This window comes from Bos indicus x Bos taurus, chromosome 1 (genome assembly GCF_003369695.1).
Source record: "Bos indicus x Bos taurus breed Angus x Brahman F1 hybrid chromosome 1, Bos_hybrid_MaternalHap_v2.0, whole genome shotgun sequence".
NCBI lineage: Eukaryota > Metazoa > Chordata > Mammalia > Artiodactyla > Bovidae > Bos > Bos indicus x Bos taurus.
Window position 1 is genome coordinate 138,450,180 of NC_040076.1, and position 23,798 is coordinate 138,473,977.

General features: G+C 39.5%; 1 pseudogene across 1 annotated transcript; it reads right to left on the reverse strand.

Annotated features, from left to right (window-relative positions):
- Positions 1–4,270: 4,270 nt before the first annotated feature.
- On the reverse strand, positions 4,271–22,089 carry LOC113898194 (annotated as a pseudogene). Its single transcript, XR_003512573.1, has 2 exons — positions 22,044–22,089; positions 4,271–4,604 (listed from the first exon to the last, which is right to left on the reverse strand). The product of XR_003512573.1 is annotated as a 60S ribosomal protein L38 pseudogene (transcript).
- Between the last annotated feature and the right edge of the window lie 1,709 nt (positions 22,090–23,798).

A 23,798-nucleotide genomic window follows, 5' to 3' on the forward strand; every position in this document is an offset into this window, starting at 1 on the left:
AGAATGAGGATGTCTCAGTTCAGGGTTCTCTGGCCAGGTGGTCCACGGCTCTAGGGTCTGTTAGCTTGTCTTGCCTTGGAGGAACAAGCTTTGAGTTTGAATTAAAATTTGATAATTACAACAGCACTTTTTACTCATTAGACACTAATTAGTGTTCAGTCAGCACAGGATTGAGATTAGAGAGGTCAATAAAAGGAATAAAGTTTTAGATAGAGAGATTAATCATAAACTCAATAAGGGAACTTGGTTTCAGACCCACTGCAGCTGGGTACCAGGTGAACTGGAGGTAAAACCATCATCTATTTTCATTCCACCCCTTCCCTAGCCCAACACCAGGGAAAAGAAAGAAAGGAGGTGAAGTTGCTAATTACTTAATCCCTGAAGATACCTTCTTATCTAGTAGAAAGCTAAACTGAAGCAGTGAAGTAATTGAAACATCTGGGAACTTTCCTGGTGGTCCAGTGGCTAAGACTCTGCACTTCCAATGCAGGGGGTCCAGGTTCAATCCCTCATCAGGAAATTAGATTCTGCATGCAACTAAGAGTTCACACAGTGCAGTTAAAAGATCCCACATGCCACAACTAAGAGCTGGCACAGCAAAATGAATACAAATAAATATTTTTAAAATATTTAAAAATAATAATAAATAATGAACATATAAGTGTAGAGGAAGGAGGTCAGGTTTCTTCTTGGCTTTCCCCTCCAGCTGCAAGATGGCATCTGCTACCCTGGGCATGGGGGAAGGGATACACAGAAATGGTAACAGAGATGAGTCTCACATGACCAAGAGGAGCTGAAACACAGAGCAGAATTGGAAATGGAGTATTCTTTTTCAAATGGAGGGAGTATGGATGAGACTCAGAGGATGGGGGAAAAAGGAGGAGAGGAAGGGGGAGCAATGTACAGATCCTGGTGAAATGCTCTGATTTCTCTTTGGTAGACCACTGTTTACAGGAAGCAAAAGAGAAAACAATCACATGCAATTTCCTTCCAATTCAAAAATTTGGATTTATAGAAAACTTGGACATGGGCCAGCCTGGAGCCAGAATGAGCTGACAGGATTGCAGTTAAGGAATGTCATCAGAGCAAGTAGTAAGAGCTACACAATGGCTCAACTCAAACAGCTTTAAAAAGTGAAAAGGATTTCACTCCTATTATCTAGGCTTTTAGTAGAACCAAAACTTCTGATTCACAAAGGCTCACAGTTTAATTTTAAATTGTGTTACTTGTCAGTTTCCCTTTCCATGATGTTTATTTTCTTATTCCTTGTTAGAGCACTGCCTATTTTTCAACATTTTTTTTTTAATTCTAATTTTAGACCTCAGCTCTTTTCCTGCCTAGTTTAATAGTGATGCTGACTCATTTTTCATGGAAAAAAATTGTTTCCATATAGGTGGTGCCAGTGGTAAAGAACCGCCCCCCCACCCCCACCCCCCGGCCAGTGCAGGAGACATAAGAGATGCCAGTTCTATCCCTGGCTCGGGTAATCCCCTGGAGGAGGGCATGGCAATCCACTCCAGTATTCTAGCACCGAAGAATTGTTGCTTTCGAACTGTGGTGTTGGAGAAGACTCTTGAGAGTCCCTTAGACTGCAAGAAGATCAAACCAGTCAGTCCTGAAGAAATCAGCCCTGAATATTCATTGGAAGGACTGATGCTGAAGCTGAAGCTCCAGTACTTTGGCCACCTGATATGAAGAGCCAACTCATTGGAAAAGACCCTGATTCTGGGAAAGATGGAAGGAAGGAGGAGAAGCAGGCCACAGAGGATGAGATGGTTGGATGGCGTCACTTACTCAGTGGACATGAGTTTGAGCAAACTCTGGGAGATGGTGAAGGACAGGGAAGCCTCGCATGCGCAGTCCATGGAATCACAAAGAGTCAGACACAACTGAGAAACTGAACAAATTCTTGCCTGGAGAATCCCATGAACAAAGAAGCCTGGCAGGCTATAGTTTATATGGTCACACAGAGTTGGACATGACTGAAGTGACTTGACTTAGCACATAGTCACTAAGTTGTTAGACCAAGCCCCAGGAACACTGATCCTTATAGGAAAGAGAAGTCCAGCATGCAGCTGTGGCCTTCATGCCTTTAAAGTTTTCCATATTTTCACATACAGGAACTGAGAAGCGCAGGTGACAATAGATGAGCTATCAGAGGGAAAGAATAGGGTGATGAGAAAGCACAGACTTCAGACCCAGACTGCCTGGGTTTAACTCCCAGTTTTACCAATTATTCCTTACTTGCCATTAGAAGCTGTGAAACTACAGTGTCTCCGTTTCCTTATCAGAAAAGAAGGCATGATGTTATTAGATATCTCCTAGGGTTATTGTGAGGATTAAATGAATTAATGTTTCCAGAATCCAGCTACTTACTATCTCCATTACTGTCTATCAACATTGCCTGAGTTCACCATCATCTTATCAGGGAAGAAATTTTCCTTTACCCTTCTAGGTTCTTCTAGCTGCTCTATGAATTAAACTGGCACATATATTATAATACATATCTATATTAACAGGAAAAAATTAAATAAAAGTTGAATAACATGTATACAAGGGAGAGACCCAGAAAAACTTTGTAGTTTGCCAAAACGGCCAAAGCCCTCACCTTAAATACCATCCTCAGCTAAAGACAGAAGAGGATGTTGAGAGTGGGCATAATCATTTAGGAGAGGTGACCAGGAAAAGCACAGTAAAACAAGAGTAAAATTGTTATTCAGATTTAAGTCAATGTCTTCTCTATTAAGAGTTTCTAGAGATTTATCATCCTCCTCTTCCTGATACAGCAAGAGAGACTCTTACAAATGGAGGTTTCCCTTACAAATGTGAGTGTTTCTCACAAAAGGGTAACTCCTATTTGGTTTCCAGAGTTTCTTTCATGTCTGTGGCTTCTTAGACAATAACTGGCTTAAAATAATAATGATAACCAGCTTAAAATATGCCATTCCAAACAGATATATTTTGGGGTTGGCAAATTCTGCTTCCCTACAATCTCCTTATAGATTACAGTCTCCCAACCAGACTCTCTCTCTCAGCTTTTACCCTGCCAGGCCCTGGTTTATTTCCCAGTACAGCATGTGTTCTGAAACTGGGTTTCCCTCTTGATGGGTGTTGAGTCAAAAGAAATACCCAAGCCATAGAAGGGGAGAAGGAATGGTTTATTTCTTGTAGCAAGTAAGGAGAACACCTGGGATTTTTCCCAAAGCAGTGTCTCCCTGAACAGCAAACTTGGGGAAGTTTTAAGCTAGGACGATATGCATATTCATGAAGGGGCTTGAGCAGAGGAGAAATCAAAATAGAATTTGGACAAAGATGGACAGAAACTAAGTGTTAGTTCATTGAAGTCAGGGTCAGAAAAAAGAGAAAGGGAATCAGGCACAGCTTTCTTGACATAAGAGAAGCCATTTTTGGCCTAAACCATTTTGGAATCTAAGCCTGGCCACAGTGCTAGCCCTTGAACAATTCTCAGTAATTAACGGTCCTAAGCTGCAGTCCATGAGGTCACGAAGAGTCAGACATGACTGAGCGACTTCACTTTCACTTTTCACTTTCATGCATTGGAGAAGGAAATGGCAACCCACTCCAGTGTTCTTGCCTGGAGAATCCCAGGGACGGGGGAGCCTGGTGGGCTTCGGTCTGTGGGGTCGCACACAGTCGGACATGACTGAAGCGACTTAGCAGTAGCAGTAAGGGAACAAAAGAACAAAGAAAAGACTGTTATCAAGAAAGACAAGTAACAATAGCAAAGATACGAACCAGCTGAAAAGACTCTCAGTTCTGTTTTAATGGTAAAGACTAGTCTGAAGCACTTTCTGAGCCATTTTGCAGAATTTAAACCCTCCTCCAGCAACTCCACCACCAGATATACTAGAACCTAAGGGATGCTGCTGCTGACATTTTCTGAGCCTTGTGACTTCAAATCAACTAAAGCTTGGACTCTTTTGACTTTTGTCCCAATTCTATGCTGAATTCTCTTCAGCTCAAGCCCCTTCATGAATATGTATATAGCACCCAGGCCTCTTCATGAATATGCATATACCTTTAGCTGAAAACTTCCCCAATTTTGCTGCTTTGAAAAAGATCCCTCGTGTTTTCCTAACTTGCTGCAAATAATAAATCCTTCCTTTTCCTGCTCTTTGGCTTGGTTGTGTCTTTTGACCTGACACACACCCAGGCAAACTCGGTTTGAGGGTAGCAAATGTTCTTCCTTCAGATACCTGCACTGTTCCTCACCCCTTCTCTTTTTTATTTTTGTTTATTTATTTATTTATTTTTGAGAATTTTAAAAATTTTAATACAGTTCAAAGCAGCGTACGTGGTTCATTTCAGCTCCTTCACGGCCAAACCGGGGGGCAGGGACTGCTTCAGCTTCTCTGCCTTCTCTTTATCTGTGATGACCAAGGTGTAAAGGTATCTGCTGCATCGAACTTTAAACTTCACATTATCCTTATTTTTCTTGATCTTGACAGACTTGGCATCCTTGCCGCGGGCTGTGAGCAGGAAGTCCTTGATTTCCTCAGTTTTGCAAGGGATAGCCACAAGGCACGGGGCACGCGGCCGGAACGTCAAGGGGCCAGAAGCGAAAAGAGCGAAAAAGCCCTTCTCTTTATTAAAAACAGTTTTATTGAGATACAATTTACATATGTATTTGGAGAATGTCACCTGCCATGTCAGTAAACAAAGGATGTTACAGCTATCAGGCCATCATCCACTGCACCCAAGCCCCACTGTGCACCCTAAGGAGATTCAGGATGTGAAAGAGTAGGATGCTGTAAGGTGCATATCAAAGGAATGATTTCAATGGACCCAGACTCTCACATCTTCCCACACATAGAAAAGTGCTAAATCAATTAACTTGAGCTGTCTGGTTTTCTTTAATTAACAGTAATCTCTTATCTCTGCTGTTGATGTTTTGTTTGTTTGTTTTTTTGTTTTTTGCAAAAACTCCTATATATCCTGGCTCCTCCTTTACCTCTTCAGAGCAGTCCCTCAGAGTTCTCTGAGAATCTGTCTTTTGGGCTAAAGTCCTCAGTATGTCTGCCAAATAAAACATAATTCTCAATCTTTAGGTTGTGCATTATTTTTTTCAGTTGACAATTTTGGAGACTGTGAAGGGACGTAGAGCAGTCTTCTCTTCTTTGCATATGAGGATCCAGAGTGTGGTACCTAAAGAGACCTCTTGGGTCCTTCTGTCTCTTCTGAGAGTCCAGACAAATTTCAGTGAGTCTTTCCTGGTTCTTGGATCTCCCATTACTGGCTGCTGATCCAAAGTTTTATACGGTGATGTTAAACTTCTCTCTGGAGGGATAGGTTATCTTTGAAACTTAGTTTCAAGAAGAGGTACCTGAGCCTCAGTTGAAAGGTTCTAGGGAAATTTTGCTCACTTTTGGCACTGAGTAGGTTATCCTCCGGAGAAGGCAATGGCACCCCACTCCAGTACTCTTGCCTAGAAAATCCCATGGATGGAGGAGCCTGGTAGGCTGCAGTCCATGGGGTCGCTAAGAGTCGGACATGACTGAGCGACTTCACTTTCACTTTTCACTTTCATGCATTGGAGAAGGAAATGGCAGCCCACTCCAGTATTCTTGCCTGGAGAATCCCAGGGATGGGGGAGCCTGGTGGGCTGCCGTCTGTGAGGTCACACAGAGTCAGACACGACTGAAGCAACTTAGCAGCAGCAGCAGCAGCAGCAGGTTATCCTCAGTTAACTGGGAATTAAAGGAAATCTTGCCCTGAAAATGACTAAGATGAGGCTTTTTTATCACATATGCAGTTAAGTTAGAGAACCCTAGCTTGATTAAAACATCTTTTCAAAATTCTGACTTCTTAAAGAAACAAAAGCCCTTCTAGGTGGGAATTCTCATTTCTCTCCCTGTGCTTGAGATATAAACATTCTACCTGATTTTCACAGGTTTTATGTGTGTGTGTGTGTGTGTGTGTGTGTGTGTTGACAACTTGATCTCTGCCCTCTGGAAGATACATATATAGTGTACATTTGGCAGTCAACTGATTCTGAGCAGGCTTTTGTCTTACTTGTCAACTCTCAAGGATAGATGATGGATCCTTTAAATTGGAGAACCATTATATATATATATATAATTGTTAACCTAAGAACTCCTTTAGTTTAATACCATAGAGAACAGTATGGAGGTTACTTAAAAAACTAAAAATAGAGATACCACATGATCCAGCAATCCCACTCCGCATATATCTGAAGAAAAACACAATATGGAAGGATGAATGTACCCCAGTGTTCACTGCAGCATTGTTTACAATAGCCAAGACATGGAAACAACCTAATATCTGTTGGCAGAGGAATGGATAAAGATGTGGTACATAGACACAATGGAATACTCCTCAGCCATGAAAAAAGAAATGAAATAATACTATTTGCAGTAACGTGGATGGACCTAGAGATTGTCATACTGAATGAAGTTAAGTCACACAGAGAAAGAGAAATATTATATGACATTCCTTATACCTAGAATCTAAAAAGAAATGATGCAAATGAACTTACAAAGCAGAAAGAGAAGCACAGACGTAGAGAACGAACTTATGGTTGCCGGGGGAAGGGGTAGTTATGGAGTTTGGGATGGACATGTACACACAGCTATATTTAAAATGGATAACCAGCAAGAACCTACTGTATAGCACTTGGAACTCTCCCCAGTGTTCTGTGGCAGCCTGCATGGGGGAGAAAGGTTACATGTATATGTATGGCTGAGTCCCTTCGCTGATCACTTGAAACTATCACAACGCTGAGGATCCCATGGATGGAGGAGCCTGGTGGGCTGCAGTCCATGGGGCCGCTGAGGGTCGGACACGACTGAGCGACTTCACTTTCACTTTTCACTTTCGTGCTTTGGAGAAGGAAATGGCAACCCACTCCAGTGTTCTTGCCTGGAGAATCCCAGGGACGGGGGAGCCTGGTGGGCTGTTGTCTATGGGGTCACACAGAGTCGGACACAACTGAAGTGACTTAGCAGCAGCCGCAGATACCCCAATACAAAATAAAAAGTTAAAAATAAAGCAATCAAATTATATTTAAAAAGCTGAAAGAAATACCTAAACAACAATTACTTGAAGCAATGGGCCAATTATTCAAGTTAAAAGATTGACAAAAGGGTCTGAGTTCCTTGACTCAATCCCTCAATGGGGCCCTCAGAGTCTTTGATACAACATAGATTCAACGATTGGGTGATAAAAAGTAAGGAAAGCTTCCAGGACTCCTTATAAGACCAAGACTTGTTGATTGGTTCTTAAGGGAAACTAGAGGTAAAGCTATAAACGTTGATAGAATTGAGATGAAAGTTTATAAAAATTTAAATAAGCTTTATATAAGATGGTTACAACTCTTTTGCTTAGTTATATTATAGGATAGACATGTTTCACTGGGGAATGCTTCATTTGCTTGGTGTTATAAAATAGGTCATTTGAATCTACCCCTCAGGAAATATTAGCTAAACACGCTAAAGAAAGCCAATAGAGTTACCTGAACCTGTGAAGTAAAACTGAGAGCTAACGTTCAAAGGCTAATACAAAAATTAATAGAGATTTTACTCCGTGTCTAACCTATGCACTCAGAAAGAGGGCCTTTGTTGAATGTCTTATACAAGCCTTTGAAGGCATGATACATTAAACCTTAAAATTCTAGAACATGGAACTTAAAATTTTCTATTTAGTTGGAAATATTCTCACCAATATAAAAAACAAATTAAAGAAAGTAGAATTGAGCCAATCAATCTTTTAACATCATTTAGGTAGCAGACCAATCCTTTGGGAAATTAAAGGCAACTATCTTTGTCTTGCAAATCTCAACAAATTAGAAATGTAAATACAACCCACTTTAATCTGTCAGAGCCTAATTAGGTGGTTCAAATAAAACCTGAAATTCAGGGAGAAAAAATGGGGGAGGGTGGAAGAGAGAGGGGAGGGCCAGGTCTTTAGCAAAATTAATGATGGCTAAAAGTCTTGAGGCAGTTGATCATATAACTCTTAACATGTAATTCTTAACGTCTTCTGCATTGGCAGGTGGGTTCTTTACTACTAGTGCCACCTGGGAAGCCCCCTAATTGTAATAGTGCAACCCTAAATATGGGAAAAAGCAACGAGGGAGAACATTTCCTAGATCATAATAAAATAGTAAGACAGGCGACCCAGAGAATTTTAGATTTCAAAAAGGTCTGATTCAAAGAATTAGCACCTTGAGCAGCCTATTAACAGAATATTTACCTGATCTAGGAATGTACCTTCCTGGTGGAATGGGCGGAGAAGGCAATGGCACCCTACTCCAGTACTTTTGCCTAGAAAATCCCATGGATGGAGGAGCTGGTTAGCTGCAGTCCATGGGGTCGCTAGAGTTGGACACGACTGAGCGACTTCACTTTCACTTTTCACTTTCATGCACTGGAGAAGGAAATGGAAACCCACTCCAGTGTTCTTGCCTGGAGAATCTCAGGGACGGGAAGCCTGGTGGGCTGCCGTCTATGGGGTCGCACAGAGTCAGACACCACTGACGCGACTTAGCAAGCAGCAGCAGCGGAATGGGACAAAATGCCCAAATGCCCATAAATTGCCTCCCAAATGTTGGTCAAATGTATGACCAAGAGGAGGCACTGTGAACTAGGAGTGTCACCTGCCATATCAGTAACAATAGGTGTTGTGGCCCTCAAGTTATCAGCCACCATAACTGTATCCTTGAAGGAATTCAGGATTTGGAAAAGTGGGTTACTGGCCCTGGAAAGTGTTAAATTCATTAACTTGAGATAGCTGATTTTTTTTTTTTAATTAACAGTAACATTTGAATGTTCCAACTAACTTTCTTCTATTTGTTTGTTTGTTTTCTTTTGCAAAAACTCCTATATATCCTGGATCCTCCCTTATCTCTTCACAACAATCCTTGAGAGCTATCTGAAAGGTTGTGTTCTGGCCCTAAATCCTCAATATCTGCCAAATAAAACAGAATTCTCAGCTTTAACTTGTGCACTTTTTCAGTTGACAAATGCCATAAAATGTACCTGTTTTACACACTTCAGTGGCTTATAGCAGTGATCCCCAACCTTTTAGGCACCAGGGACTGGTTTCATGGGTGACAATTTTTCCATGAGCAGGGGGAAGGGGGAAGTGTTTTCAGGATGATTCAAATCCATTACATTTATTCAGCACTTTATTTCTATTATTATTTTATCAACTCCACTTCAGATCATCAGACATTAGATCCTGGAGGCTGGGGGACCCCCGGCTTATAGTATATTTACAGAGTTGTGCAGCCAGCACTCTGTTGGGACCCAGGGCCCCAAAATGTGCCTTAATGGTATGTGGATTATTTTAAGTAAAGTACTTAAGAAATGGCCATGAGGGACACTCTAACCCTTCTTTCTGTCTATGTGAAAGCAGGAAATAAATCTCTCATGTGAAAAGTGCCCTTCTGTTATTAAACCAGGTCCATTTACCCAATGTACAACAAGCCAAACACTGAGACACCGAGGTTGCAGCTGAGAAAGTGTTTGTTCCTGAGGCAGACGAGAGATGAGACAGGAGAATAAGTCTGCCTCCCTGAGGGCAAGGGGGTTGGGATCGTTATAGGACAAACATCGGGGAAGGGTGAGGTAATCAGTGTTTGTGTTGCTACATCTGCGTTACATGCTTCTGCACATTCAAAAGTGGAGGCCCTTAACGTGATCTGAGGGTGAAGTTTCCTGGCCTTCTGACTTCAAAAGGCCATTGTTCAGACACCTATGCAGGTCCAGTTTTGGGGTTGATAGTCCCAGCCAGTTCTACTTGGCTTGCACTGGACAAGAGCTGAATCCAAGTTCCTATAAAACAACTGGGCATGGTGAAGCTGGCAAGATACCCAATTAAAGAGAGGGAAAAAACGAAGAAAGAAAAAAAAAATACAGCAAGTTTTCATCAATAAAGCAGTTTACAAGCAGAGGTGTTTTTTTTTTTAAGTATTTATTTGACTGCTTTGGGTCTTAGTTGCAGCACTTGAGATCTTCATTGCATCATGTGGAATCCTTTGCTGTGGCCCATAGATTCTGTAATCATGGCCCTTGTACTTGCTCCACAGCATGCGGAATCTTAGTTCCCCGAGTAGGGATTGACCAGGGATTGAACCAGTGTCCCCTGCATTTCAAGGCAGATTCTTAATCACCGGATGCACACCCAAAATCTGTGTCATTGTCCAGTCCATTCTTCACAAATGTATTGTTTCTTTGTCTAAAAAGTATAAAAGCTGCATGCTTTGGCCACTTCTGAGCTCCCTTTTCTATGAGACCTCCATGCACGGAGTAAAATTTGTTTCTTTTTCTCCTATTAGCCTGTGTTGTATAAATTTTATTGTTAAGAACTCATGAGGAGCAGGGAAATTTCCTTTCTCTGCCAACTTTGATCCATTTTAAAATATATTAATCAACTCAAAAGGAACACTGTACATTTTAGATATTGTTCTTCTGTTTCCTCATCCATCCCCTCCCCATACAATGTTTAATCTACCTTCTGCATATATATGTACATATATATAATATGTGTGTGTGTGTTTGTGTATGTATATATGCCTATTCTGGACATTTTATGTAAATAAAGTCATACAAAAATATGACTTTGTATGTTTTCAAGGTTCATTTATGTTGTAGTATGTATCAGTTCTTCATTCCTTTTCATTGCTAAACAATATTTCATTATATGGATATACCACAATTTATTCATTAATTAGTTCATTTGACTGTTATGGCTAATGCTATTATGGATTTTGTGTATAGGTTTATGTATGCACAGATATTTTCAGTTGTCCAGGGAATATAACTAGGGAAGGAACTGTTGGGGTCACATGGTAGTTCTATATTTAACCTTTTGAGGAAGTGCCCAGTTATTAGGTTGGTGAAAAAGTAGTTGCAGTTTTGGACTGTGAATTTTAACTCATTATAGCTAGACTCAAACACATCTTTATTAGACGAAATAAGAACCATTATAATCAACAAATTTTGCCAATGAGAAATAACGTTTGTTCAATTCTGTAGCATATAAATCCATGCTTCAGGATTTGATGAACTCTTAGAAAGAATTATCTATCTCCTGCTGGTTGTGGAAGCATTTTCCCTGCAAAAAGTTTTTGAGATGCCTGGAGAAGTGGTAATCAGTTGGCGAGAGTCAGGTGAATATGGCAGATGAGGCAAAACTTTGTAGCCCAGTTCCTAAGCTTTTGAAGCATTGGTTGTGCCACTTTGAGCCAGGTGTTGTAATGCAGAAGAACTGGGCGCTCTCTGTTGACCAAATCCAGCTTGTAGTCATTGAAGTTTTCAGTGCATCCCATGGATTTGCTGAGCATACTTCTCAGATGTAATGGTTTAGCTGGGATTCAGAAAGTTGTAGTGGATCAGAAGGGCAGCAGACCACCAAGCAGTGACCATGACCTTTTCTTGGTGCAAGTTTGGCTTTGGGAAGTGCCTTGGAGTTTCTCCTCAGTCCACCTACTGAGCTGGTCATCACTAGTCGTCATATAAAATCCACTTTTCATTGCATGTCACAATCCAATCAAGAAATGGTTTGTTCGGCTTATGAGGCACCCACTTATAGAGATTTTTCATGTTTCCAGTTTGCTTCAAATACCAAACAACCATAGGATGGTCGACGTTGAGTTCTTCACCAACTTCTCGTGTAGTCGTAAGAGGATCAGCTCTGATGATCCTCTCAGTTTGTCATTGTCAACTTCCGATGGCTGGCCACTCCACTCCTCATCTTCAAGGCTCTTGTCTCCTTTGCAAAACTTCTTAAACCACCACTGCACTGTACATTTGTTAGAAGTTCCTGGGCCAAATGCATTGTTGATGTTGCAAGTTGTCTCTGCTGCTCTACGTCCCATTTTGAACTCAAGTAAGAAAATTGCTCAAATTTTCTTTTGTCTAACATCATTTCCCTAGTCTAAAATAAATATAAAATACACAGCAAGTAATGAGTCATTAGCAAAAAATAAAGCAAGAAGTGCACATTAAAATGATGCATAACATTAGCACATTTATTTAAGAATGTATTCCCATATCAAACAGCAAAATTCAGCAATGCAAAACTGCAAATACTTTTTTGCACCAACCTAATATTACCCAGATTGGAGGCACCATTTTACGTTCCCAACAGCAAAGTATGACGGTTCCAATTTCTCTACATTATCTCCAGCGTTTATTCTTGTTTGACTTTTTGATTCTAGTCATACTAGTGAGTGGGAAGTAGTTTCTTATTGTGGTTTTGAATTGCCTGTCTTTAATGACCCATGACGTTAGACATCTTTTACACCTACGTGCTTGTTGGCCATTTGTGTTCCTTCTTGGGAGAAATGTCTATTCAACTTGTTCACCCATTTTTAATTGTGTGGTTTGTCTTTTTGTTATTGAATTGTAAAAGTTATTTACATATCCTGGTTACAAGTCTCTTTTCAGGTATATATGATTTGCAAATATTTTATTCTTATCCATACATTATATTTATTGTTTACAGTGTCCCTTTGCTAAAATATGATCTCTACAAGACCAGACGTCTTTTTCTATCTTGTCTGATGATGTATCCCAAGTGCCTAAGCACATATAGCCACTGTTCAATAAATATTTGTTGGATGAATACATTAGTCTATTTCTCAAACAGTAACTGCTAAATAAGTTGTTTTTATTGTTTTTCCTGCATGGAAGATGCAACTCAAAACATGGTGCTAAAATCGTCCTATCGGTCCAATCCAAAGACATTGCCAAAGAGGCTTCTGAGGTGCCTAAGTGTTTTACCCTTCATCTTTAGGAGTTTTTGTTTCATCATTTATAAAGTAAAGAAAATAATATCTTAATATTTTCTCCATAGATGATATGAGGATGCAATGAAATAATGTATATAACATGTGATTCAAACTAGATAGAAGTTTATTTCTCACATAATAGTTTGAACATTCAGGTCTTTCTGCTCCATGAGGAAAACCAGGCATTACATTTCTTTCATCTTGTTCTTCTCCACCTCTTAGAATATTGTTCCTTATATCAGTTAACTACTGATGCATAAAAAGCTACCCTAGAACTTTATGGCTTAAAACAATTAATCTCCGGCATACATCACAGCAGGATCCTCTATGACCCACCTCCCAGAATATTGGAAATAAAAGCAAAAATAAACAAATGGGACCTAACTAAACTTAAAAGGTTCTGCACAACAAAGGAAACTATTAGCAAGGTGAAAAGACAGCCTTCAGAATGGGAGAAAATAATAGCAAATGAAGCAACTGACAAACAACTAATCTCAAAAATATACAAGCAACTCCTACAGCTCAATTCCAGAAAAATAAATGACCCAATCAAAAAATGGGCCAAAGAACTAAATAGACATTTCTCCAAAGAAGACATACAGATGGCTAACAAACACATGAAAAGATGCTCAACATCACTCATTATCAGAGAAATGCAAATCAAAACCACTATGAGGTACCATTTCACGCCAGTCAGAATGGCTGCGATCCAAAAGTCTACAAGCAATAAATGCTGGAGAGGGTGTGGAGAAAAGGGAACCCTCTTACACTGTTGGTGAGAATGCAAACTAGTACAGCCACTATGGAGAAGAGTGTGGAGATTCCTTCAAAAACTGGAAATAGAACTGCCTTATGATCCAGCAATCCCACTGCTGGGCATACACACTGAGGAAACCAGAAGGGGAAGAGACATGTGTACCCCAATGTTCATTGCAGCACTGTTCATAATAGCCAGGACATGGAAGCAACCTAGATGTCCATCAGCAGATGAATGGATAAGAAAGCTGTGGTACATATACACAATGGAGTATTACTCAGCCATTAAAAAGAACACATTTGAATCAGTTCTAATGAGGTGGATGAAACTGGAGCCTATTATACAGAGTGAAGTAAGCCAGAAAGAAAAACACCAATACAGTATACTAACACATATATATGGAATTTAGAAAGATGGTAACAATAACCCTGTGTATGAGACAGCAAAAGAGACACTGATGTATAGAATAGTCTTATGGACTCTGTGGGAGAGGGAGAGGGTGGGAAGATTTGGGAGAATGACATTGAAACATGTATACTATCATGTATGAAATGAGTCGCCAGTCCAGGTTCGATGCACAATACTGGATGCTTGGGGCTGGTGCACTGGGACGACCCAGAGGGATGGTATGGGGAGGGAGGAGGGAGGAGGGTTCAGGATGGGGAACATGTGTATACCTGTGGCGGCTTCATTTCGATATTTGGCAAAACCAATACAATATTGTAAAGTTTAAAAATAAAATTAAAAAGAAAAAAAATAAATAAAAAATAAAAATAAAATAAAATTAAAAAAAAAACAATTAATTTTTGTTCATGGTTCTTAGAATTGGCAAATTGGTTTGTGCTCAGATGGATGTTTCTTCTACTGGTCTCACCTGGGATCGCTCATTCAGAAATGGTCACCTGGTGGCCTGATCGGGACTGTGTAGTCCAAGATTGCCTACTCACTTGTCAACTGGCATATCTCTCCACATGGTGTCTTTATTGCCAAGGAGGCTAACCCCAGTATGTTTAAATGGTTGTCACAGCATTCTAAGAAAAAAACTAAAAATTAGATAGCACCTTAAGACCTAGGCTTAGGAAGCTGCACACCGTTACAATATCACTTGCACACCATTGTATTTTCCAAAGAAGATAAAAAGGAGAAAGAGACTTCACCTTTTGACAGGAGCAGCAGCAAAATCATATTACAAAAGAGCATCCATATACAGATGGGATACATCTTCCATCAAACTCTGCGTTGAATCAGAATCACCAGTGCAGCTTCCTCCTCTGTACAGTTGAAGCCATCTCGTGAGTGTCACATTTGCATTTCAGTTCACTCTAGAGCTAATGAATCAGGGACCTGGAGTGGGGCCCTGCAATGTGTATTTTAACAAGCTGCGCTGGTGATTCTGATTCAACCCAGAGTTTGAGAACCATGCTCTGTTAAATATGGCACTACTGGGCACAACTCTTTTCTTAAGGGCCAAGGCACCCATGCTCAAGCTGCAGGGAATCTTGGCTGCTGACATAGCTGTGTTCCTCACTAGGAATTCCCTCAACATCAGGGACCCACCTTGCCCAAAGTTACACTCCCTACCAGCATGTGGTCCATGACCAATAGCTGGCTGGCATAGGGATACAAATATCCAACCTCTTGTCTCAAATTGGGACAACTCTGAAGAGCTTTCTCAGCTCAGCTCCAGAGTTCTCCATGGATCAGCTAAAGCCTCAGTGGTCACCACATTGCAAGTCAGCTTCTTTGCCCAATTTTACAGGCGTACCATGGACATATTGCCGGTTTGGTTCCAGGCCCCTTGCAATAAAGCATGCGTCCCAATAAATCAGTCACATGAATTTTTGTGGTTTCCCAGTGCATATAAAAATTATGCTTATATTATACTGTGGTCTATTTTTAAAGTAATTGTTTATCATTTTTTTTTTTGGCTGTGCTGGGTCTTTGTTGCGGCATGAGGGCTTAATTGCCCTGAGGCATATGGGTTCTTAGTTCCCCAACCAGGTATCAGACCAGCGTCCCTGCATTGGAAGGTGGATTCTTAACCACTAAACCACTAGGGAAGTCCCTATACTGTAGCCTATTAAGTGTGAAATAGAGTTATGTCTTTAAAAACATACATACATTAACTAAAAATACTTTATTGCTAAAAAGTGCCAATCATTTTCTGAGCCTTTAACAAGTCATGGTAGTAACATCAAAGATCACTGATCACAGAGCACCATAGCAAATAAAATAATAATGAAAAAGTTCGAAATATAGTGAGAATAATCAAAATGTGACACAGAGACACGAAGTGAGTAAATGCTGATGGAAAAACTTGCTTGATGCAAGGTTGCTATAGACCTTCAATTTGTGAAAAGCACAATATCTTCAAAATACAATAAAATGAGGTCTGCCTGTACTTTCCTTACTCCCTTATAGGTGTAGCTCTTGAGAATACCTTAATGTGCCTTTCACACACAACTCTCCATCTGACAGCCAATTTCCTGGGAATAAATCTAAGGCATTTTTGAAATAACATATGCACAAAGATTTATAATAGCAGAAGATTAACAACTTAGGTGCCCACAGTAGAAGACTGGTGAAATAAACCATGTGGCTTCTGAACAGAATTACAACTGACATGGAAAGAGCTCTGAAAATAATAATAGTAGTGATAAAAGTTTATAAGTATATAGCATTTACTAGGTACAAAGCACTGTTCTAAGGTCTTTATGTGTAGGTGTTTTTCCTATGCCCAGCCCAAGAAGAGTAGAAAGAAGACTCAAGAAAGAATCTCCCAGGTAAAGAAAATTGCATTTGAAGTTCCAGGGGCAAGAGAGGATTTGGAGTATTTTTAAAATTCACATTACACATGCAATATACAGGACGATAGAAGTGCATAGTGTGAGTGGAAAAAAAAAAAAAACAGAGATGAGGCAAGAGAATTAAGATGGAACCGGGAGGAGGATGTAACATGACTGAGCCCTGGGACCAGTTCAGTTCAGTTCAGTCGCTCAGTCGTGTCCAACTGTTTGCAACCCAATGAATCGCAGCACACCAGGCCTTCCTATCCATCACCAACTCCCGGAGTTCACTCAAACTCACATCCATCGAGTCGGTGATGCCATCCAGCCATCTCATCCTCTGTCCCCTTCTCCTCCTGCCCCAATCCCTCCCAGCATCAGAGTCTTTTCCAATGAGTCAGATCTTTGCATGAGGTGGCCAAAGTACTGGAGTTTCGGCTTTAGCATCATTCCTTCCAAAGAACACCCAGGGCTGATCTCCTTCAGAATGGACTGGTTGGATCTCCTTGCAGTCCAAGGGACTCTCAATAGTCTTCTCCAACACCAGTTAGGAGGCTGTTATTCTGGTCCCAGCGAGAGGCAACAGTGTCTTGGGGTAAGGCAGTGATAACAGACATGGGGAACAGATTTATGAGATGATGTTAATCCAATGCAGTAATTTGAATCAGACATGGGAGGAGAGGCAGATTTGGGTTTGTTTGTATGTAAGTAGTGGGCATGCTTTCAAGAATTGGGTTTGAATATATTAAGTTGGGGAAATTCCTAGTCAAAATCCAAGTGAAGCTGTCAAATAAGCAGTTGGATATGTAAGTTTTGGATTCAGTCTGAACTGAGCATTGAGCTGACATTGTGTCTGTGTTATTTAAAGACAGAGATTAGATGATTTTAGGAAATTAATGTTGATGGTGAAATTTTCCCTTGAGATTACCCTGAGGACTGACGGACCAGTCATTTTATTTATATGAGTTGAGTTGAGTTGTGTTCAGTCTCTCAGTCGTGTCCGACTCTTTGCTACTCCATGGACTGCAGCACACCAGGCCTCCCTGTCCATCACCAACTCCCAGAGTTTACTCAAACTCATGTCCATTGTGTTGGGGATGCCATCCAACCATCTCATCCTCTATCATCCACTCCTGTTTCCACCTTCAATTTTTCCCAGCATCAGGGTCTTTTCCAACAAGTCACTTCTTCAAATCAGGTGGGCCAAAGTATTGGAGGTTCAGCTTTAGCATCATTCCTTCCAATGAATATTCACCACTGATTTCCTTTAGGATGGACTGGTTGGACCTCCTTGCAGTCCAAGGGACTCTCAAGAGTCTTCTCCAACACCACAGTTCAAAAGCATCAATTCTTCGGTGCTCAGCTTTCTTTATGGTCCAACTCTCACATCCATACATGACTACTGGAAAAACCACAGCTTTGACTAAACAGACCTTTGTTGGCAAAGTAATGTCTCTGCTTTTTAATATGCTGCCTAGGTTGGTCATAACTTTTCTTCCAAGGAGCAAGTGTCTTTTCATTTCATGGCTTCAGTCACCATCTGCAGTGATTTTGGAGCCTAAGAAAATAAAGTCTGTCACTGTTTCCACTGTTTCCCCATTTACTTGCCATGAAGTGATGAGACCAGATGCCATGATCTTAGTTTTCTGAATGTTAAGTTTTAAGCCAACTTTTTCACTCTCCTCTTTCACTTTCATCAGGAGGCTCTTTAGTTCTTCACTTTCTGCCATAAGGGTGGTGTCATCTGCATATCTGAGGTTATTGGTATTTGTCCCGACAATCTTGATTCCAGCTTGTGCTTCATCCAGTCCAGCATTTTCCATGATGTACTCTGCATATAAGTTAAATAAGCAGGGTGACAATATACAGCCTTGACGAACTCCTTTCCAGATTTGGAACCAGTCTGTTGTTCCATGTCCAGTTCTAACTGTTGCTTCCTGACCTGCATACAGATTTCTCAGGAGGCAGGTCAAGTGGTCTGATATTCCCATCTCTTGAAGAATTTTCGACAGTTTATTGTGATCCACACAGTCAAAGGCTTTGGCATAGTCAATAAAGCAGATGTTTCTCTGGAACTCTTTTGCTTTTTGATGATCCAGCAGATGTTGGCAATTTGATCTCTGGTTCCTCTGCCTTTTCTAAATCTAGCTTGAACATCTGGAAGTTCATGGTTCATGTAATGTTGAAGCCTAGCTTGAAGAATTTTGAACATTATTTTGCTAGCGTGTGAGATGAGTGCAATTGTGTGGTAGTTTGAGCATTCTTTGGCATTTATTTACACATGTATTAATAAATATCTATGAATAAATGAAACTTGAACTTTTAAGGTAAAAGTGAGACATTTACCTTTAATGGGGAGATGGAGAAGAGCACAGCAAAAGTGATTGAATAAGAGTGTGGAGACAATGAGGGGAAAATAGTGCTCTAGATATTCAGACCAACTGCTTCAGAGAACTGGAAGCTGAGCCTTGGATCTTGGCACTGAGGTCATTCATGACCTTAACAAGAGCAGCATAGGGTAGTAGATACCAGAGTGTGTTGGACTGAAAAGTGAAAGTGGGGAGAGAAGAAAGGAAGAGAAAAAGGGAGGAAGGAAGGGAGGGAAGGAAAGAAGATGAAAGCAAGTGAGGGAGGAAGGGAAGATGAGTATGGTGTGTGTGGAAAGAAGTCATTTAGAAAGAAATATATAGGGACTTCCCTGGTGGTCTGGGATTCTCAGGTGGCTCAGTGGTAGAGAATCTGCCTGCCAATGTAGGAGATGTAGGGTCGGTCTCTGGTTCAGGAAGATCCCCTGAAAGAGGGAGTGGCAACCCACTCCAGTATTCTTGCCTTGGAAGTCCCATGGGCAGAGGAGCCTGGCAGGCTATAGTCCATGGGGTTACACGGAGTCAAACATGACTCAGTGACTGAGCATGCACGTCCCTGGTAGTCCAATGGCTAAGATTCCACACTCCAATGCAGGTGGCCTGGATTTGATCCCTGGTCAGGGAAATAGATTCTACATATTGCAACTAAGAGTTCGCATGCCACAACTAAAGATTTGCAAGCTGCAACTAGGACTTGGTGCAGCCAAATAAATAATAAAGAAATATGTAGTGTTCAATGACAACTTTCCCGTCTAAAATATCAATTAAGAACACAACAGTCACCTAACCTCTACTTCATCTAGTAGCTGTGAATATTAATGCTCTAATATACTATGAAATACGTATAATAGTATTAAGGGCATAGTAAGCATTTTAAAATGAAAGTTCTTGGAACTAAATAGAAGCTTTCATTATTATTCTTAGCATTATGTAACTATCACAAACGCTGCACTCTTACAAGACAGGAAGTGAGCCTGGACTTGAAATAGATTTTTTAAAAAATCTCATTAGGTAACAAAAAAAGAAAAAGACACAGACAAAGATTAGAGGAGAGTCACAGGGGTGAGAATTCATGTCTTTATTACGTGTTGTTATTTGTCACCCTAATTACCATCAATATTTAACAGGTAGCCTGATTTCCTAGGGAATCAGGGTGACTGAGTTTCTGACTAGAAGTGAAATAAATGTTCACTCCTGTGAGGTGTTATTTCTTTCTGCTCCAAAAAGCCAGCTGGTGCTACAAACACAGTTAATTGAATTTTTCCACCTCCCTCAGAAAAAGCTTCTAAAAGAGCCCATTTTAAATCTTATTTTAGTGACTATCCATCTAGTCAATTCGTTAAGCAGAGTTTGGTATTCCACTTATTGGAGCCATTTTGACTGAAATGAACGCAAATGATTGAGTGATTTTTCTTGTAGAGAGAGAGGGGAAATGCTTTTGAGAAAGTCAATATAAATTTTTTTTCTAGGAAGAAATAAATATTACTGGTCCAGTATACTATAGACCTTATTCAGAAAAACCATGAGTTATAAGACCTCTATCTACATTGTGCTGTCCAATACTTTAGTCACAATGAAATATGGCTAGCACAACAAAAGAACTGAATTTCTAATTGTATTTAATATTCATTAATTTAAATTTAAAGAACTCTTAAGTAAGTTTTGAACAACTAGAGTAGGTAAATTTACTTTTTTTAACTGTAAGTTTTATGTACTATAAATACAGATCAAGAATTTTTAATGAAAATTAGCATCTGAATTAAGAGGTACTGTAAGTATAAGATAAACAATGGGTTTTGAAGACTTGTTATAAAAAAAGAATGTATAATATCTTATTAATAGTATTTCATACTCACTACATGTCAAAATGATAATCATTTGAATATATGGGTTTAACTAATATATATTATTAAAATTAATTTCACCTATTTCTTTTTGGCTTTTTAAGGTGACTACTGGAAATATTTTAATTACACTTGTAGCTTACATTATGTGTTTATATTTATGTTCCAAGATTCATTGAAATCTATCAAAACTACTATGTAAAGAGATAAAAAAGCAAGATGGCTATTATTTTATGTCAAGATAGTGAAATTTAAAGTCATTGTGCTAATTTTGAAGACATTTTGATAGTGACTACCTGAATCAGGCGCATTTAAAATAAATTATAGTGGAATATTTGGGAATTTGTTGTAAGAAAATCTCAAAATATAGAGAAAGTTTTATGCTAGATGAAATTCATTGCAATTTAATTTATAATTAGGAAAACATTTAAAATAATTTGTATATAGAATAGCAGAAAATGCTTGAAAAAGTGGAAGGATAGTCTTAATTGAATATCATGGTATTATTAAAAATACTAATGATGCTCACATAACAATATGTAAACTGATGGCCACCCAAAATTAAGAAATATTGCCACCCAATATTAAATGAATAAAGCAGTATACAAAATGATGTTCGTATACAATTAGAACAAATTTTAAATTATATATACATATAGACATGAACTGGAAATGAACATAAAAAAGAAAAATAGTTTATTTGTTAGACTAGTGGAAATGTAAGTGTGTTTACTTAACAAAAAGGGGACATTATGTTGTATAATTATTCTATAATGCTGCTAAGTTGCTTCAGTCATGTCCGACTCTATGCAACTGCCTAGATGGCAGCCCACCAGGCTGCCCTGTCCCTGGGATTCTCCAGGCAAGAACACTGGAATGGGTTGCCATTTCCTTCTCCAATGCATGAAAGTGAAAAGTGAAAGTGAAGTTGCTCAGTTGTGTCCAACTCTTAGCGACCCCATGGACTGCAGCTCACCAGGCTCCTCCGTCCATGGGACTGTCCACGCAAGAATACTGGAGTGGGGTGCTATTGCCTTCTCCGATTCTATAATGAACAGTTATTATATTATGAGTATTATGATTTATTTTTTGTATGATAAATAAATATACAGTGAACTGGAAAAGCATGTTAGAGTGAGTGGAAACATTTTAAAATTTCTTTTAGTGAATGAAAATGATTTCAGTAAATTACAATACTTGGATTGAATTAACTGGGTATCCATGTAATATAGGGTAAAACTTCTTTTCCTTCTAAAATTGTACCAAGGCCAAGTGTTTTCCATAGGGCCACATATCCTACTTACTCTATATTCTGCTGGTGGTTTTAGGAAAAAAGAGATCAGAAAGGCATTTGGAAATGAAACGAGTGCTCTGATTGTTAGAAGAAAGACCGGGTTAAGACTGTCAGAAACATTTGCAAATGTGTGAATGCATTGCACCCAAAGAGAAAAGAAAAAAGTGTCACCGAGAGAATAATTTTGTGGTAATGTCGGGTGACAGCACCTTGGCACTTACCTCTTTTTTCCTGACCAGATCTTTCATTTTTCTTGTTACAGTTCATTCTGATAACGATGTGCAGCCTAATTACTTTTTTGAGCATGGCTTTAATTTAAGGCCCTTTGTCCCTTAAACTCAACCTTACATAATTGCTTGCATTTTTTCCCTTTTAACTCCTTCCAAGATTGCTTTAGTTAGTGAATTTCTACTCACTTTGAAAGCAAAAGGTATTCATTTTTCTTTATTTTGAAATCTACACAACCTTATCAAAGATTAGTTAATAAGCAAAGTTTGGAGCTATAAACATGTTATTAGCATATGCAAATCATTAACAATTTCTATATTGTAATACATTTGACCTGTATCAGTTCATAAACTTGGCTATAGGAGAAAATTAAGTAATTTGGGTGGAACAAAAGCTGAATATTGAAGAAGGATAGTTTGTTTGTCTTAACATATTAACCTTGGAATAATTTTCAAGTGATAGACTTACTAGTGCTGGTGCTGACATTTATACTGATTATAGTTACATAATGTGCAGAATAACTTTTATTTACCAGTTATACTCAGCATTGCTCAAGCTAGACTATCGGTGTTTTAGAGACTGTTTGACTTCATAAAAATAAAGCAGGCCTTGCAATCATAGAATATTGGGTTCTAATCCAGTCCCTGCTATGCCATGCTTTATAGTAAGTTACTTAACCTCTTTGAACTCCAGTTTCCTAAACTTTAAAATAAAAGTAATATCACATATCTCATTGCATTGTTGTTACCAATTAGCTAAAAAATGAAAAGAATGAAAAATTAGCTAAAGAATGAAATTAGCTAAAGAATTAGCTAATTAGCTAAAGAATGGAAAACACATATACCCTACTGACACATAATAGGTTCTCAATTAATGGCAGTGATAGCAAGCATTGGGCTCCACTAGCCCAATGAGATTGTTCTTCTGCTTTAACAAGATATTCTGAAACACTGATGAGCATCCGGAGAAGAGAAATAAAAATCCTGAAGTAGAAAATTAGGTAATTCTCAAGCAGGTTTTAAGAAATAAGAGGAACTCAAATTATTTGAAAAGGGTGTGTGACAATTGCATGCATTATGTCATAGCCCTCTTCAGATACATGAAGGGTGTCAAAGAAGGAAAAAAAGAAGTTCATGTCTTTACAGATAGATTTTTCAGAAAAATAAATTAGTTTTAATTTCAACAAGTGATTCGGCATCAATAAAACTGTCAGACTACTATCTTAACTGTGAAGTGTGAAGAAGTATAGCTTCCCTGGTGGCTCAGACGGTAAAGCGTCTGCCCGCAATGCGGGAGACTCGGGTTCGATTCCTGAGTCGGGAAGATCCCCCGGAGAAGGAAATGGCAATCCACTCCAACACTCTTGCATGGACGGAGGAGCCTGATGGGCTACAGTCCATGGGGTCACTAAGAGTCGGACACAAATGAGCCACTTCACTTTCATCATTTTAACTGTGAAGTGTTAGAACTAATTAAAAAAAAAAGTATAGTTGATTTACAATGTTGTGCTTGTTTCCGGCATACAGCAAAGTGATTCAATCATATATATATATATATATATCAGATCAGATCAGATCAGTCGCTCATCGTGTCCGACTCTTTGCGACCCCATGAATCTCAGCAGGCCAGGCCACCCTGTCCATCACCAACTCCCGGAGTTCACTGAGACTCAACGTCCATCGAGTCAGTGATGCCATCCAGCCATCTCATCCTCTGTCGTCCCCTTCTTCTCCTGCCCTCAATCCCTC